At 37.6% G+C, this 18,479-nt stretch overlaps 1 protein-coding gene across 14 annotated transcripts in view; it reads right to left on the reverse strand.

Annotated features, from left to right (window-relative positions):
• The window catches only part of mef2cb (myocyte enhancer factor 2cb), an 85,475-nt gene extending 72,636 nt beyond the window's left edge, over window positions 1–12,839 (reverse strand). For 7 of the 14 annotated variants that reach the window (XM_008418903.2, XM_008418901.2, XM_017306737.1 and 4 more), the window contains exons 1-2: window positions 12,569–12,839; window positions 3,607–3,727 (exon numbers count right to left, since the gene is read on the reverse strand). The gene's annotated coding sequence lies outside the window, so the exon portion shown is untranslated. Of the gene's footprint in view, window positions 1–403; window positions 671–737; window positions 964–3,606; window positions 3,728–12,568 lie in introns of those variants that run through there. The other 7 variants (XM_008418902.2, XM_017306738.1, XM_017306736.1 and 4 more) reach the window with 3 other exon arrangements.
• Between the last annotated feature and the right edge of the window lie 5,640 nt (window positions 12,840–18,479).

Below are 18,479 nucleotides of genomic sequence, written 5' to 3' on the forward strand. Positions count from 1 at the left end.
ATATATACTACTGGCTATAGAATCTGCTAATTATATTATATAGTTGTGTATAATATTTAGGAACGCGCTTCATTTCACTTTATGTGGCTTTGTGCATGTGGACTCTACAAAGCTGCACAAGGTCACCACAACAGTAACATTAACAATGACATGAAAACTCATTTGGTCTCTTTCTAATAGAACATAACCAGCTATTTGATGTCACCTTGTAATGATAGTACAGAGTTGACACCGGCGGAGGTCACAACAAATCGATACGCGCAGTTAATACACTTTGTTGACGAGCTGCGCGCGTCAAAATAGAGCCGCTAACTTTCCCCTTAGAAATAAAGATATCTATATGTAAATGACGCTGCACTTCTTGGGTGAGTGAGTGCCAAGTGTTAACGCGGCGGGTACTTACTTTTGTTAGGTATGAAATCTTCTTCGGGGTGAGGAGAAAGAAACAACAAGCGGGTCCGCCGGTTGTTTGGCCCGGCTGTTTGACAGGAAGAGTGAAGCCGCTGCCTGATGGGGGGGGACGGAGTTCGCTGAGACGCACTTAAAATCCAGGAGCGCAACTTAGCAGAAGACGGCGCCGGGTAAGAAAAAAAAGTAACGTACAGTACGTGGTAGGAGTCTGTATAATATCAAACCAAACTACTCTCTCTCTCTTTCTCTCTCTCTCGCTCGCTCGCTCGCGCTCGCTCTCTCTCTCTCACTCTTACTCTGTGCTCTGTGTGTGCGTCTCCCCCCACCTTCTCTGTGATCGGACAGTATCTTCTCTGGAGGCGGTGAGGACGCTTCGCCTGTTCCCTCCAAGAGGTGCCGGTTAGAGGAGCGGGACTCGGTGTTAGAGGTGGAGGGAGGTGCCGGTGAAGTGCGGGATGTCTGGGAGCCTGACACTGGTGTTGAGAGCGCTGTTTCTGTCTTTCCCTCAAATCCAGACCGAATGTTTGCCTGAAACCTTTCTACTCTCCCACCCTGTGCGAGAAGCAATAATCATTTTTCCCCCCTTCTCCTTTTTTTTTTTTTTTTTGACTCCTGAAAGGGGGCGGTCTCACATTTCCCCACTCTACTTTAATGAACGAGGCATGGTTTCTTAATACTTTATTATCACGGCAGTCCCGATAAAGTGGACACACAATTAACTGCTCCGAGAGGACCACTAGAGGAAGATGATGGGCTGATGTCTAGTTTAACTAATGAACCAACAGAGAGCGCGTCTGCAGTCTATTTTTAAAAAGCCGCCGAAGTTGTAGTGTTCATTGTGGGAAACTTAGGTTTTTTTTAACTCCTTTCATCGGAAATCAACGATAATTTGCTAAACAGCGGAAAAAAAAGGTTTCTGGACTTGTATATGCCTATTAAATTAAAAGAATACTGTAAAGGTGTGTTGTTAATTATATTAGCCGTTATTTCAAATTAAACAATTGTTTACATTGCAGCATTACTTTGTAAATCCAGTAATATTCGTTAATTATATCAATAGATCCATCTGAAGTAAGTTTATAGTTTTGATGATAAATCATTCTTACATGTTTTAATTGTATGCAGACTCGGCTTAGCCAAATTCTCATTTATTATGCACTGTAAAAAATAAGTTTCGGACGGTATTAAACCTTACCCACGAAAATCACCAGAAACTTGAATCAAGTGTGTTTTTTTTATAAATGCAATGTTTAATAATGGTTTAGATAGGCTCTGTTGGAACAAGAATTTAAATGGGTATCCAGCTAGTTCAGTGATGGCGCTAATTCTGAAGTCAAAATTGTAATCCAGCCTCAACCTGGAAATAGTTGTTGCCTATACTTATCCATTGGTTTTCCGATAAAACATGTACATCTCTTCTCTTAAGAATAGGTTTTATAAGCTTGTAACATGTCAACAATACCATGTGATTTCACTAGTTAGGTAACAGTTATAATGCCTGAACAAACAAGATTAATATATTAATCTCAATAATGTTAGAATTTTTGAGCGTGTACATTTCAAAAATTTTAATTTGACAACTTTATTGGCAAACTTACATAACTTGAACCCTAAAATGCTGATGGAAATCTACCCAAAGACAATATTTGACAACAGCTGGTTTTGTTAGTGCAGGGGGGAAAAACCCCATCTCTTTCTGGGACTTCAGAAGAAAAGTAAAGTTATGAACTAAATTATTTACTGTTTGACACAGAGTCTGAAAAGTCAAATCCTTTGGTATGTCTTAAGGGAAATGATTTTCTTTGGATATAGAAAGACTGTCTACATTCTCAGATTTTCTTTCCATCTATCCAAGTCCTAGCTATTTCATGCAGATAAGCCCTCATAGACAGTGAGTAAGCATTGTGGAAAATACCAACTCTTTATCCACCCAGCCAAATGATTACCAAACATCCACTCTATTAGTGTCAATTAGAGCAGTACGTTTCCACTTGAGATAAGACACACAGTGCAGTGGCTTTGTGTAGAAATATGTATCCCATAGAATTTATTAAATACCTAGATTTATTATAATAATAGTTTTATTATTCTCATTCAGTGGTGGTTGTATAGGAGAGGAAACAATAATGAATTTTGACCATATTTTTGGGTGAGAATATCAATTTTTGTTTGTTGCCACATAAAGGCTTTACACATCCAAACTGCATTAAAAAAAATAAAATAAATAACACATCATGACACAATACAGTTAAAGTTTCTGGTGATGTTTGACAAAAACATGCACTGTGCTGTTTTTTTACCCTTGTCTTAGATTGTCATAATGCCAAAAACAAACACTGTCTGTCGTGTATGGAATTATTCAGTGTCGCGCTGTCCAGTCTAGGTATAGATATTGAACTAGAGCTGATCCAAGGCTGAGTTTAGCCTTCATCATTGATTGTCAACTGCAGTGTTCAGCAATAATATATTACAAGACATATTATGTGCCCACCTCCTAACAACTGGAGATGACCATAAGCAGACTACACGTTTTTATGCTGACCCCAACACACATGTTTATAATACGAATATCCACTATATTTATGGTTGCTGGTTGGTTCAGTGTGTAATGTCGCCTGTAAAATATATCTGTGATACCCTGGTTTCGCTTGAGTTTAGTATTGTATTTTGCAGTATCAATTCACACTCTGAAATCTACACCAAACAGTTAAGTCCTTCCCCATGAGCCTAATGCACAAAATGTGAGTCCCTCTTTGCCTTTCTGTGGAGTGTAGGCTGCAATCTTGCCACCTAGTTAGTCAAGTTAGGAAATGTGGGGAGCAAGGGTTAATAAATAAATCAAGCTGGCTAATCTGTTTGACGGATGGACATTACAGCATGTAACTGAAGCCGCTGGTGTCTGATAACTCTGTGTGCCACCTTCACATCACATGACCCTTTAATCTTTAATAGCATTTCCTCTGGACCATGGTCCTCTATGATAATCAATAAGGAGTAGTCTGTTAGACACCCTGAGTTCATAATGTGAACATGTCAGATATCAATAGCAAGTGAAACAATGAGTACACAGTTTTCACAACCTCCGCAGACACTTTTTCTCCCCCTTCAGACCTCTGTTACGACTAGACACGATAAGGGATACATCAACGTGCATAGGTGTTTGGTTTTTTTTGTTGTTTTTTTTTTTGGTTATACCACATTCAGCGTTCCTTCGTCTTCTGTCTTGCGTCCCCCTTGCTCTCTACGCTGTCTGCCAGCAGCTCATTGGAGGGGTCCTTTCTGCACTGCAATGCTTGAGGTTGTCATTTAACGGCACCTGGAAAGAGAAACAAAGTGCAGAGACATGACGAGAGGAAGTATGAACCTTCCAGTGAATCTGTGAATATATACTTTAAAATATTTTTCTCTTGAAATATAAATGTGTGTGTGTGTATATAATGACCACATGCAGGCGTCTGAATAAATTGGAGGCTATGGATTGAATACATTTGAATGGTGTAAAATCATTAAAACAATGTGATCGTTAGCTCATGCATATTCATATAAGGGCGCATAACTGTAAAACTACAATGAAGGCATACATCCAGCTTTATCAGTGCTCTTACTCTTAATGCAAAGCAGGGAAGACCGACTGCATATTTAATATTCAAGAACACCCTATATCCATGACCAAATCAAAATCTTATCGTACTGTGTATTTCAATATGTATTACATTTGCTATTGAGCTGAGATATCTGTAAAACTTGTGACACATATGTGGGTACAAACAGTTGTGGATTAAAGGGATAGTTTGATATTTTTTTAAGTGAGATTCTATTAAATAGTTATAAGCACTTAAAATCAATCCTGTAGTCAATAATTCTCTTGACATCTTCATACAGCACACATCAAGATTAGTTAGAAGTTACCAGCCTGCCCAAAAGGAGCCAAAGCCAATTAAATATTTATTGTCCAGAATCAAGTCTAATCTCAAACATGTCACTGTGTTTTATGCAAATGCTTTTTTTTTCTGAAAAATTTGATCTGTTGTCATATTTAATTTGCATTGAGCAGTTATTTACAGATAAGCCAATGATTATTTACATTAGAAGTGGAGTTTGATTTCCTTTGTGAAACACGTACTAAAAGGGGACATTCAAAACATTCCTGATTAATATAAGTCTGATAGAAAAGTAAAGCAGTGCAGGATCAAGATGAACTCGGAGATATTTTATTGATTTTTATACTATGTTGCCTTTCAGTCAAGTAGTTGCGCTTAGGGGATTGGGGGGAAACTTTATTTGGTCAGTTGCTAGTAAGTGTTTCACAAAGAAGGATCAATGGTAGCATACAGCCTCCCGGCTCCATTTCCTATGTCAGTCAGCAATTCAAACACGACAATAGTTTACAAGTTAATGAGATAGCATTTGCATAAACCTTCACGACCTTTTTAAGATTTAAGCTGGTTCAAGAGCTGTTTTAAGAAGTTTGGCCCCTCTCTAACTTTGTGTTACCTTTTACCTCAATGTCCATATAATCAGGATTCATATGAAATGACGACAATTAGAGAGGCATCTACTCCAAGTGAGATATTAATTCCTTATAATTTAACAAAACCTTGCCGAAAAAGTTCTGAATTATCCCTTTGAATTTTGTATACTATGTCAAACTATTTTTAATGGCTGTTTTTTCCCACCTGAAACTTTCTTGGCCCAGATCATCCTTCCCTCCTACTCCTATAAGGCTGCGCTTAACATACAGAGGAGGGAGTGTGAGAGTGTGCTCAAGTGTGGGTTTGACAAGTCGCATCAAAGCCCGATGGGGGGAAAATAAAATTTGTTTTACAGTTTGCCAACACAATTATGCAATTACAATATGTCACAGCATGTACACGCACTCCTCAGGCCATCAGCTAAATGCAGTTTACTGTGAGGTTTGGCATGTAAAGAGAACAGGGGAAACTGCAACTGGATGTTAAGTCAAACACATAAGTGCGGTTTGCTGATATTGATCTTGCTTGGATTGTTTCTTAAGCCTCTCCTGGCAGTCACTTTACAGCCTGTGTCACACACAGATGCTCTGACACACACACACGCAAACACGCGCAGAGTGGTTCATCTAAAAATGCGTGTTTTTGGTAACAGAGAAACACGGAGAGAGGGAGGAGGAGAGAGGGAAAGGAATGCCTCTCTTCAAGCAAAAGATAAACACAAACACATTTCCAGGGCAAACAGGAACAGCCCGGGCTCAGTGCAATCTGTTGTCGATCACGCTCACGTGAAAATACAATCTGCCTGTCACAGTCGATGATGTTGTCAAGCACTCTGCCTCGCCGCTCCTGAGAATTAGCCGGCTATTACAGAGGCTCTGGGAGACGAGCGGAGTATTTGTTGTATGTCGGATATGTCTGAGGATGCTCCCAGCTTCACTTGGTATTTACAGGTTTCAGTCGCTGTTTCCTGCGCTCGTTTCCCTAATGAATTTTGGAGACGTTTGGTGTTTTGACAGTAGATTGATGCTACATGACGTGACGACCAAAGCCTTCACGGTGGGGACAAAAAGACCTGCAGGCCATTTTAACTCACAGGCTCAGCTGAGAAGCTATAGATTTCCCTTTTGCACATGGGTTTGAATTTTGTTGCATGCTTTCTTTCTTGCTTTTAGAAGACATAGGTGTCTGATAATATTTTTACAGTCAAGCGTCTGCATATTATTCAGTGTAAAAGCATGTGTAAAACAAATTGTTACTCCTAAAATTTTATTCTCGAGTTTTATGAAAATTTCTCATTTTTGCTTTAATATTTTCAATTTAATTATGTAGTTCTTGATTTTGTGCAGGGATGAAACACTTTTTAATTGAATTGTCTTTTGCCCATCCTGTTAAATTTAGCATACATATTCAGGACATGCTCAACCCAAACATCTGGAGAGATATCCCCACTTTAGGAGTCACGTCACACTTTGCAGAGGAGAGAGAATTCCTTTTCTCTGCTTTTTCTAATTTTGTTAGCTTGCAAAGCCTTGCATTTAATATGATTTCAAGCTCCTTATTAATAAGATTGATAAGAAAACTCAGAGGTTAACATCACCAGTAATTATGCTGCTAGAAATTCTACCACTGTAAATTATAATTAGAGGAGTAAAGGTGACAAAAATTTATTTTGATTCACTCAAATCATGGAAGCACACTTTGCTAATATAAAATGTAAGAAACAACAACATTTGTGATCAAATGATTTTCTTTTTTCTCCCTATTAAAAAAAAGCTAAAGAGATATTTTTCTATGAATGTGGGATTTATATTTAAATAAACTATGAATTTAATGTTCTATATTATTTTTTCTTTAAAAACAAAGAAGCAATATAGCTATGTTGTGTTGGCTAATTATTTTTTTTCTTTTTAACCACATGATAATTTACTTAACCAAACATGTATTATGAAAGTAAGTATTTTTTTTTGGTAAACAATTAGACATAATTGTTACCATGACTCCAGGACAAATAACAATAACCGATTGTTATCCATTTTCATAGAAAGCTCAAGGCATGTCATACTTTCACAGCATGATAACCTTGAGCAAAAAAACACCATAATTTTGAATCCTGTCACAAACAAAAAAATGCATAACATGCATTCTTAAAAAAAAAAAGACTTTATTAAAATGTACAATAAATTCCAGCTAATTTTAGTCGTAGTCCTGAGGTGATAATTACATAGAATATTACACCGTTTTGCCTTTCTGCCTTTCTGCTCTTTATACAGTAACACTGGGGAAGAAATTATCTAATTTTAGGTGATTATTTAGTTTTGCTTTCTGTTCCTGTAGCCAACCTGAAGTGAGCTGCATTACACGTTGCACATTTGCTACCAGGTACGGTTTTAAAACAGTAACATAACATCATGATAAGTGAGATAGCCAGAGCTCCAAGACTGTCCATGATTTAAATATTTCCAAAATATGCAAATTGTTTTCATTATAAGCAATAGAAAACTGTAGTTGTTGTCTTCATTCAGCCAGCTGACCACCAGTGCCCAACAACATGAGAAAAAGAGGTTCGGCTCTGCAGGACCTAAAGCTCCTGAAGGTCTGGGAAACCTCTGGTTACTTTCGCAGTTTCTCTGGCTTCTCATTAAAAGGACCTAACCAAAAGAACGGCGTATCAGAAAATCTCAATGGCATCAAAACCTTAACTTATCTTAAATCTAGTCCATGCTTACTTTCCAAACAGACACAAACAACTGCATTACTCCAAGATGAATATATATTACAACTTTAACTTAAAAATAACGCATTTAGAGAATTTGAGGTGTTTCTTATTCAGCAAAAAAATGAACCCCCTAACAAAACTCCCCCTAAAAGTAAATTGTTTTTTATCTATTTTTATATGTCAGCAGAACCATAGACAGTCCCGCCAAACGTCGTAAAACCAAATGATGACAGATCCTGTAAAGAGTTCAAGTATAAACTTGAACACACTAACAACAAGGTCAGGAGGACTCCTAAGTGCAATGGCCACAAGGTAGGCTCTCTCCAAGCTGTGTCACGTGGGATTTGCATGTGTTGTATTTAACAAACAGTGTTCTGTCTGTACACCTTTTCTGCATTATGGATGAATCACAAGCTCAACAACAAGCTGTGCTTTTGTTGCGCCCGGGGCTCCAGTTACAACATCAGAACAGCTCTTTGGTCCTGTGACCATGCAGACAGCCTCAGATGAAGCTCTGCCGGGTAAACTGTTGGTCAGGCCTGTTGCTTCCTCGCTTTTTTTTTTTTACACCGTCATATGAATGCATGTTTGTACATTCACACACCAAAACATCATTCTTACTTGACTCAAATAGTAGGAAATTGTCCTCTTAATTTTCTTAATTTTATTGAAATCATTAAGATTTCAATAAAATAAACACTTAACTTCTGGATATTTTGAAGAAAACTGAACAAAAAAAAAAAAAAACAGGTGGGAATTCATGTTTCATTAAACACCTGCAGAGTGACTACATATTGATTTGATTTCTAATCACGGCTCTTTAATTTCATATATAGCATTAATGTGCCTACTGTATGACAGGTGCCATCGGTGAACCATCTGTTACAGATTAAATACACACTCACACTGCAGTTAAGTGTGCAGCCTGTAGGGGAGGTCTGCTCCCTTCTCTAACAGAATGAAATATCTCAGTTTGGTGTTAACTTGGAGGTATCCCTCATGCAAAAATAAATCAGTAACTTAAACCATGCATCAATAGCTTTTTAGCAATGCAATTTAGTAGAATTATCATCTCTAGAAAAAAAGGTCATTTTAAATAGATTAAATACTTGTTGAAATTATCCTCCGTACTGCATTCTAATTATTTTCATTTTAATTTACTTGAATTTTTTTCATTCTAATCCCTGACACTGTTGTTTCTCTAACCTCTCTTTCTGTTCCTAAATCTTCTAACTGTCATGCTTTCAGTCTGCACATATCAAGGGCTAAGCACTCTTTTTGTCTCCTCTAGATTGCTTTGAGAGGGAGAAAAAAAAACTTACTTTCTGTTAATGATTTTTCCTCCGCTTTGAATGGTTGGGAAATAATTCGGTATGAGCCGCTCCAGAGCAGGCACAGTTATTTCATTGTTCTTGCTGCCCTTTCTCTAATTGTGCTTAGCAAGGGGAGATGCTGGCATTCCTTTTGGTTTTTTGGTCTCAATTCAAGGAGTGCCCACTAGTATTTCCTGAAGTTGTGTAAAAAAAACTGCACATGTCAAAGTGTAGGGAGTGCAGAAATGGGAGCGAGATTATATTTGCACAGATGGATGATTAGTTAAGATGCATAGTTATCCTATTGAAGTTTGTTTCAAAGTCTGATTTTCACACACACTAGACACTGACGATGTTCATTGTCCCTCACTCTTGTTCATATTGTGCTTTGAGACTTTATCAATAATGTAGTTCCTTACCTATTGACAAATGGCCAAGAAACATTGGTTTCCATTTCATTCTTCACCAATTACAACATTTGGCAGTGAGAATTTAGAGTTATTTATTGTATGGGTTTGCCTTCTGTGGATTGGATATGCTCTCACAATGACTGCGTATGATTGATATAATTTGGGACAGTGGGAGGGCCTCGTTTCTAACGTTGGTCGGTCATAATGTAACACGTAAATGCCAAGATCTAAGTTTACTCGGCTGAACATTTGCGTTTCAACGCTGTTTGTTGAAATGGTTCAAACTAACCCAGAGTATGTTTCAGTTTAAGTGGTAAGAGTTTAATTGGTAAGAACAAAAATAACCCATCACTAGGGGACAGTCTGTTATTTGAGCAACACAACTACAAATGTGAACATATGGGATTAGAGTAAAGTGCTCTTGAGGGCCCCCTGCTAGCATGGAGGACACAAACTCAATTATATCTTTGGCTAGCTCCGGACAAGAGCACTGTAACTGTGGATTTACCCTGCATCCATCTCAGCTTTTTCTGTTGGAGTGGAGTGATCTTTGAAGATTGACTCTGCCCTTGCTTCTGTGTCCATCAAAAACAGGATTGGTTCTAATTTTGACGGTTGGTTATGCAGAGGCAATGCACACAACGCTGCCATGCAGACGCAGTGTAAATGCTCTCATTGGCTATAGTGGGTGCACATTTACTGCAGAGTCTGTTCCTTGGCAGAGAAGAGACGCAGGCAGTGTAAATTCAGGGTTAGACTCTTGTTGCTAAAACTGCAGAACTAGCAGTTTTGTGATATTATTTCCTAGTAACTATTAAATGTAGTTTGTTTTAACCACACTGAAAACTGCTACCTTGCGATAGGCGTATGTGCACAACTTCAGATTTTTTAACAGTTTTCAGTGTATGTGTATGTTATGTTTTCCTATAAAATATTCATATCTGACTCAGTTTACAGAACCAAAGAAACATTGTAGCCACATTAAACTAGTAATTAGATAGAAGTTGTGCACTGAGTAACATTTATTCAATGGACAACAGTGTTCAGAAATCTGCCTGGCATAGCAAGCAAGACTCTCTAGCAAGACTCTCTAGTAAGACTCTCTAGTGAGAACTTTCCCGTTTTTAAAAAATGACACAGGTAACATTCATGGCACTATAAATAAACTTAAAAAAATCAGATTTATCACTTTGAGAAACTTTTCAAAAATGTGTCCTGCAAACTAGAACACAGGCATGAAAAGGAGACAACTTGTTTAAGTATTCATTTTTCACTATTCATGGTCTGTCTTTCCTCCTTTTATTATTTCTCTGTGCCACAGAAAGGTCTCTAGTTTTCACCGTTTCAAAATCCTTTACTCACAATGACTTGGCATATGTTCTTCCTGCAGCTGTTGACCTCTGCCAATTCTACGGACAATTAAAGATCATTTGGTGTGGATACGCAATTTCTCCCACACTCCTAACAAGCACCCGATAACATCTCGCAGTGAGAGAAAAGGGAGCGCAGAGGAATAAATGTATCTAAATGAGGAATCCCCAGCTCATGTGTGCGATTGTGGGGCCTATAGCGGCCACGGGCTCCGGCTTGTGCTACACGGTGGAGCTTGGCAGACGAGCGGCACCGTCTAAAGCTCTTTGTGCCTTCAGGATCACCCTCGACTCATTCTTATTCATACATGATCAGAGGGGAAGCAGGCAGTTGAGATTAGCCGCAGATCAAAAGAGCCGCCTAGCTCCAGCGCTTGTGTTTTGTAGATCCAGGCGGCCCCAGCACACAAGCAATGCATCGCGGCAGCGGAGCATCATACTGTTTTCTGGCCTCAGCACCGCTCAGCGGGGCTAGAAGGAAAAGGAGTTATCATACAGGAGGACATAACGCTGCTGGAAATCTCCCAGAGTTAAATAACAAAGGGAAGAGCAAATAAAAAAAAGCCATAATGTGAGCAAAATTACTCACCGCTTCTGTAAGCCATTAAAGCATCACAACACCGTGCATTCCACGCCACTGCTATCAAAACTGCTCCCATATGTGCAATAGGTCATGGTACAGTTGTAATTTGTTTAAAATTGAATGACTGACTGAATTAAATGAAATACACTTTTTCCAATGACGAAAACATTGTAACCACAAAGCGACTACATTAACTTCGTCTATAACATAATAAACTGAAACAGCAAATTAAGCAACTATTCACACATTCACTTTCTTGCAATTAAATTAGTGTGAGTCGAAAACAGATATAACATCAAATTTCTTTAGGAATTTAACTGAATTACATTTGGTGAGCATACCAAATAATAATAATTGGATACACACTTTATATCACTCGTCCGTCCGCTACTAATAAAAATAAATAGGCACCCTGGCTCAAGTTTCCATCTTGCTACATCAACTAAAAACAAGAATTAAACCAATTGCAGAGCTTGAAAGCAAACTGACGGGATGAGGTGACTTTCAAAGGCAAAAAGGCAACAGTGTGAGAGCACACACCACCCTACAGAGAAAGAAAACAACACGTTTCCTCAACTCTGGTGACCATCAAAGCCAGGGAATTCAGAGCCGGTAAAGCTAATATGTGAGGGCTAAGCAGTTCCCGTAAACTGGGTCAAAGTTTCGAAGGTTCTAAATTTTGGGGAATTAGTGGTTCTCCACGAGGAAAGCAAATGAGACAATAATATACTGCGAGTTCTACTTGTATGAGTTGGCAAAATTAGTTTGGTTTGGTGAAATAAGGAGAATGAAACAGTTTTAAAGCTGACAAAACTAAGTGAATTAATGTTTTTGTTCCTCTCACTAACTTTTCAAAGTCTTATGCAAAATACATATTTGGCACAAAACAAAAAAAACAAAGAAAAAGATTGGAGACTTCTGTTTTGTGTGGTCATTTGCAAAAAACTACATATATGAAAATAGCTTAAAGTTCCTAAGTGAAACTTTCTCCAAATTACTGTTTCCACCTTAGTTGAAACCGACTGTTTTTCTTCTCTGTCAGTCTGGTGAGATAAAATCTACTTTAGTTTTGGAATAAAATGAAAGAAAAACATCTTAAGAAATTACAGAACTTTTTCAGCAGAGTTGAACCAATATCAAAATCACAGCTTAATCGGTTACACATGTTTTGAATCAGTCTGCCATGTATGGCCTAACATCCTGGAGGGTACAGGCTTTTCCACTGACAGAATGACATTCGGACAAGATGGGGGGGGGGAAAGGGAAGGAATAGGTTGTTCTGTGAAAACTCACCCGTGCCTTTTCTCTGCTTCCCCAGGAAGTTACACCCTGCAGAACCAGCTGAGGCCCAAATGTTTAAAAAAAAGGAGAGAAAACCTGTTAAAAAACCTAAACAACAAAAAAGATAGTAAAAAATATAATTACAAAACAAAAAAGAGAGAGAGAAATTAGTTTAAGTTCGATGTCCCGCATGAATTAAAGCCAGACCAGCTGGCTTTGAAAAGAAACCCCTATTTGGGTTGTGTGTTTGCCCTCGATCTCTGCCTGGACTGAAATCAGGTCTGCTTCTTTCCGACCACCCTGTGCCACTGTCCCAGCTAAGAGCACCTGCCCCTATCAGTCTTGCATAAATTTAGCCTTCCGACGGATCAGTGTCACTTGTCGGCACTGGCATATGTGCCCTCCCAAGAATGCTGCAACCTTCACACTGGCAAAAAAAAGACTACCTTTGTCCCTTCACATGCAAAAACTCATGCCTGCATGTGCGACTCCGTAAACAAAGCTCCTAATTTTAAAGATAAGTATGCGTGCTTCATGCTTCTTACAGAAAATCTCTGCATCCTGTGAGCAAGCATGCTATGTAGATATATATAATAAGTAAAATAACTTGTCTGAATGTGAGTAAATATTAAAGTAAACATTTTATTTGTGTGTCAAATATGATGATCTAGGATGTTCCTGCTCCAGAACAGGATAAAAATAAATACATTTGGATGTGACAAATAATCCTGCCCCTTTCACAACCGGAGTCAGTGTACTCTACGTGAATCATAAATAAATTAACCACTGGAAGAAATTACTGAGCATTGATAGCATCTTGACAAATATCAAAATACCAGGTGCACTGGTATACACCTATAATTTAGTAATTATAAGCTCATTTATCTGAGTATATCCATGACTAAAATCCGCCCACACTCCTGCTTTTTCTAAGCACCATAATGCTCATAAAATGTTGTTTTGTCATTACTGCCAGATAAAAATCGTGTTTCCTTCCAAAGAAAAACTTCGGTTTCCCTAAGCTGCTGGCATCGTGACTTTAAGCCATTTTTCCCTCCTAATGACACATTCAGTACAGTGCAAGAATCAGCAGGCTTAAATTATAACATCTTCTGTGCACATTTGTGTGCTAGCTAAAATTTGTGTGGGGGTGGCACGGAGGTAATTGTAATTTTATCAAATAATTTCCAGTCACGCTCAAGTTATCTGTTGCCAAAATCTCATGTACAAAATGACACAGTACAACTAAATTAGCATGTCATATGTCCCTCTTAAATAGGTTGACTGTCTTAAGTGGAGATTGATGATATTAAGGAAAGATGAGCAGAATATAGATTAGTATTTTCCCAGAACATATCCAAAAGTGTTGATCTAGAATGAGAGCGAGTGAAGCAGTGGCCACAGGATGATCGGTATTCACACTTGACAGTGGAATATTGTTTGTATTGATCCACTTGTATTGCTTACATGTTTCTGGGCAAAGATAATAAACTAATCAGTTTTTTTAGGCCAATTTCTATTACCATTACTACCTTTACTCCTGCAGCATGCACTAGCCAGTTCATGTTTGCCCTTTCTGGTATTTTTGTGACCTCATGCTGGACAGGAATTGAGTAATTTTTTGGACAGGAATTGGGTGGGAAGTGGATCGATTTTCACAGTTTATTTAATCTTGCTAGGCGTAAAAAAGGAGGATTTTGATGTGCTGATGAGACAAAGTAACAGAAATGTTGTTTGTGTAGTGGTTATCCACTTTGAGGAATAACAATGCATAACCTGAAATAAAATGATCTATGCCAGAATAGAATCAACTTTAATAACATGTAGGAAAGATAACATGTGTCGATGTGATTGGCTGATTTCTAAAGGAGGAGCTGACTGGACTGACTGAGTGAGGATGCACAGAGTTCAGTGGGCAAAAACATCAAACCTTGTTGCTGCATGGTTTTGGAGTAATGTCATAGATGACTGACCGCTGTTTGAATCTTTTAACATTTGAGAGAAGAAAGTGATTCATCAAAACCCTTTTGTCGAGAGAAGCGTATTTCTGTGTCATTGTAAATTTCTTCACAGCATCTCCCTTATTGCTAAAACCCTGGTGCTTTGCATAGGTTGCGTGCGTTCTGTTATCAAAATCAGATGACCTCTAAGAGACAAAATAATAATAATAATAATAATAATAATAATAATAATAATAATAATAATAATAATAATAATAATAATAATAATAATAATAATACAATTATAGAAACTCCAGCTGTTGGACCTTAATTTAATACTACCAGTTCATTCATCTTTCAAAGATTGGGAGGATGACCTGAAAAAAAGGACCTCCAATGACCTTTACTAGCATATTCAGCAACATCATCAACTTCATTGCTGCTGAAGGAGAGGCTATAAATAGTCACAAATGCTTACTATTTTCTGAGAACTAAGGGTGGTTGTGTTGTTTTATAGGAGGTCAGGAACAACCTTGTGTACCTCAAGCCACAAGCAGAGCCTGATCAGAGGTTTAAAACCACATGTCACCGGTCTTAGATAATTGTCAAGGGAAATACAGAGTCAAACATTTCAAACAGCAATAGCCAAACAAAACAAAATTGGCTTGTGAAAAATGTTCATAATTACATTAATCATAAAAACAATATATTCAAAATAAAGTATGTAAAGCATGTTAATAGATTCAATAAACACAACTTCTTAGTACTTCAAAAATTCAAGCTTCATTACTTCAACTTTTAATTCATAAGGAGTTGTTAGGTGTGAACAGAATGTGAGTCACTGCTTAGTTTGTATGCATGTCGGTTAATTTCCATTATTTGTTCATTTTACCTAGAAATAAATGCTACTGGAACAAAATGTGAACACCGTATGGCAGTTTTAAAGGTCTGAGGTGATTTTATGTATTTTTTTTAATTTTCATATATTTTACCAAACAATGCAATTGCCCCTTTTTTGGTGTTAACAAAATAGCTGAACATAATTTTCAATGAAAGAGTAAAGAAGAAAATGTTTGTCCACTGTCTATAAATGCTTCTGAAAATGGTTGGTTTATTGGTTGCATGTGTAAATATATGTTCGTGATAGTGGTGCAACCCCTTTGATATTCTAAATCCAAAATCTCAATTAAACAATGCTATACTGAGCATATTCAGAAGTCTATCTGCTGCGGCTGCATGTTCAGCAACAACTGTGATTTACATATGGCCTTGACACTCGCTCTGAGAACAATGTTGCCACATTTGTCCACACATGATTGCCACATGACGTCATATCCTTTGTGAACAACCAGAGGCAGCTTAGAAAAGCTGAAACACAAGTGTTCATGACAGAACTGTTTAAGTCAGACTTACCATCCAACATTCATCTTTTCGGTGGTCAACATCTTAATAATTTGTTCTGAAAGCAACTAGCAAACTATTAAAGACTAATTATTTTTACATACTGTTATTTGTTACAGAGGGTGAGATTTGCTTCTATTGCTCACAAATATGGGCTATGCCCACAGCAAAACATAAAATGTTCTGTCACTTGAGTAGGTGACAGGCACTCAAGCACAAACATGGCATATCTTCTAAAAAACAACTTGCCCTCCTATTTATTTTCCCCCATTGCTTTATTACGTTTACAGAAAATTAGAATAATTATTGTAATGAATCCAGCGACAGGTTTATGCAATTATGGGCGTAGTTAGGTGTGTTACAGTAGCCTGGGAGAACCCCATGAACTGGCTTGAAGCAATGCTGACTATGTGTAATTATCAATGACTATATTCATGTATATTTAGGTCTGTTAAGGATAAATCCTAATACTGTGACACACAACTGATGTGTTTTGGTAAACGGTCAACATTGGATGGAACTATTTTTAAAACTAAAGACTTAATGATATGAAATTCCTATCACTGGTGTTCTTATCAGGAGCAGAATTGAGGTAAACATGCTATCTGCAAATACTGCATGCTGAATTTTTTTGAAAAAGATAAGGAGAGCATTGGGATATTGCTGATCAGTGTATTATATCTTGCAATAATTTGAAAGACACATTTCACAGACCTTTCAGTATGTCTTAAACCCAGTAATGAAACTAATGTTCATGCACGGTGGATTTGTGCTGATGCCAAAAGAACAGCAAAAAAGCATAAAAAAAGACTGTGAAAGGACCTAGATATGAGTAGGGATAAGGATGACTTGATGCAGTTCCAGATTGGATGTAGAAGTGAAAATTATGTCAAGCTGATAGCTCTTATTCTGTTTTTAAGAATAAGCAGCAATTTTCTGTCACCCAAGTCTCTCTGGCTGATCCAGTCAAGGAACAATAACAAACCTAGTTGAGATCCCTGGTAGTAAACTTTTACTCTTTATGGTTTGTGTTTGGTATATCACCATAACAAAGCATCTCTTCTTATTAATTGCATTGTGAGGTGATTAATCGTTCAATCGATAATAGTGTAGAATTAAACAGCCAATAAAATTGTGTATGGGACACTTAAAAGTTGATTGTACAATGAACACAGATTTAGCAAATCATACATTCCTTTAGAGGCTTTTTTGTGCTCTCCCCAGTGTCACAACTCCTGTGTGCATCACCGTTAAATTGACCCTGAATATGCACTCTGCATTTAAAGAAGAGGTATTATGTAAAATCTATTTATTGTGTGTATTAGATTTACAGCACTGTGCCACGATTGTACTAGCAACATAATACTGCTGAGCTCTCATTACCTGCAGTCAACATGGATGGCAGGTAAACTGAGTTTGTGTGGAAACTTAAAATATAGTCTTAATAAAATATTGCATTTTGGAATTTAAAAACACAAAAAAGTTTACTTTTAAAGTTACGCTAATAATCAAATACATAGAACAGAAAAACAAATTAAAGGCCTACAGTATGTTTGTAAGACAGAAAAAAATGTCCATCTATCTAAAACAAAATTTAGATAGATGGAAATTGGAAAAAAAATAACATCCTAAACACAAATCAATATAGAAGCTTGGTAAAAAAGTGCTTGGTATGCCATAAGGTTTCAATAATCTTTATCATAGTAGATTTTTTTGTTGTATCCAACAGAACAATGAATGGTTTGAGCAGACTTCAGTATGTCTGCCCACCTCTCTTCTCCATACAAGGTCGCTCTGTGTGTGTCCAGCTTCAGAGAATGATGAGAGGTAGAAAGGCTGTACCTTTCTACCCCACAGTCTAGACACAGACCTATGGGCTGAATGTTTATCAGACATCTCGAGGTGAGATAGCTGATTTATGACCCCTGCTTATAAGGCTCTAAACTGAGTGTCCATCATCAAGTGATGAAAAAATACTAACCTCAATTCACAACTAAAAATTCTATGTTTATGGATAAATTCAGTTTTTGGTCCTAGCATCATGTCCTCAGAAAATTAAGAATCTTTGACCCAGAAGGTCCTGGGGTGCTTCATCTCGATGAGCTTGGTCAGTTTTCAGTGACAGGAATGGATGAAGCAGAGCAGAAGGAGGCTTTGAAAGACACTGAAACAAGAACAGAGAGCATGAGAGAGCTCGAGCCTAGCAGAGCGAGCTACACACCTCCATCCAAAAACAATATTTTAAGTGAAACCTTATCCTTTCCATCTGGCTCTTTTGAAGGGTGGATTATGACTAGTGCAATGGCCAGGTTTTTAGCCTACACTGTTCCTTCTGTAAGACCAGAATGACATTTTTCCATAAGGATAATTGTAAAGGTCATAATTGTGATAACTGTCACTACTGCTGAGAATTCCAAATATTTATATAATACAAGCCGTGTAAAAGTAAAAATAAAATATTTTCAAATGGAAAGGAAATATATTTACGGAAGCGCATTGCTATCACGCAGGGAAAAAAAAATTCGAGCGCTATCACGTTATAACGTGATACGTATCTTGTTAAAACGTGATACATATCACGT

This window comes from Poecilia reticulata, linkage group LG9 (assembly GCF_000633615.1).
Source record: "Poecilia reticulata strain Guanapo linkage group LG9, Guppy_female_1.0+MT, whole genome shotgun sequence".
In the NCBI taxonomy this organism is placed as follows: domain Eukaryota; kingdom Metazoa; phylum Chordata; class Actinopteri; order Cyprinodontiformes; family Poeciliidae; genus Poecilia; species Poecilia reticulata.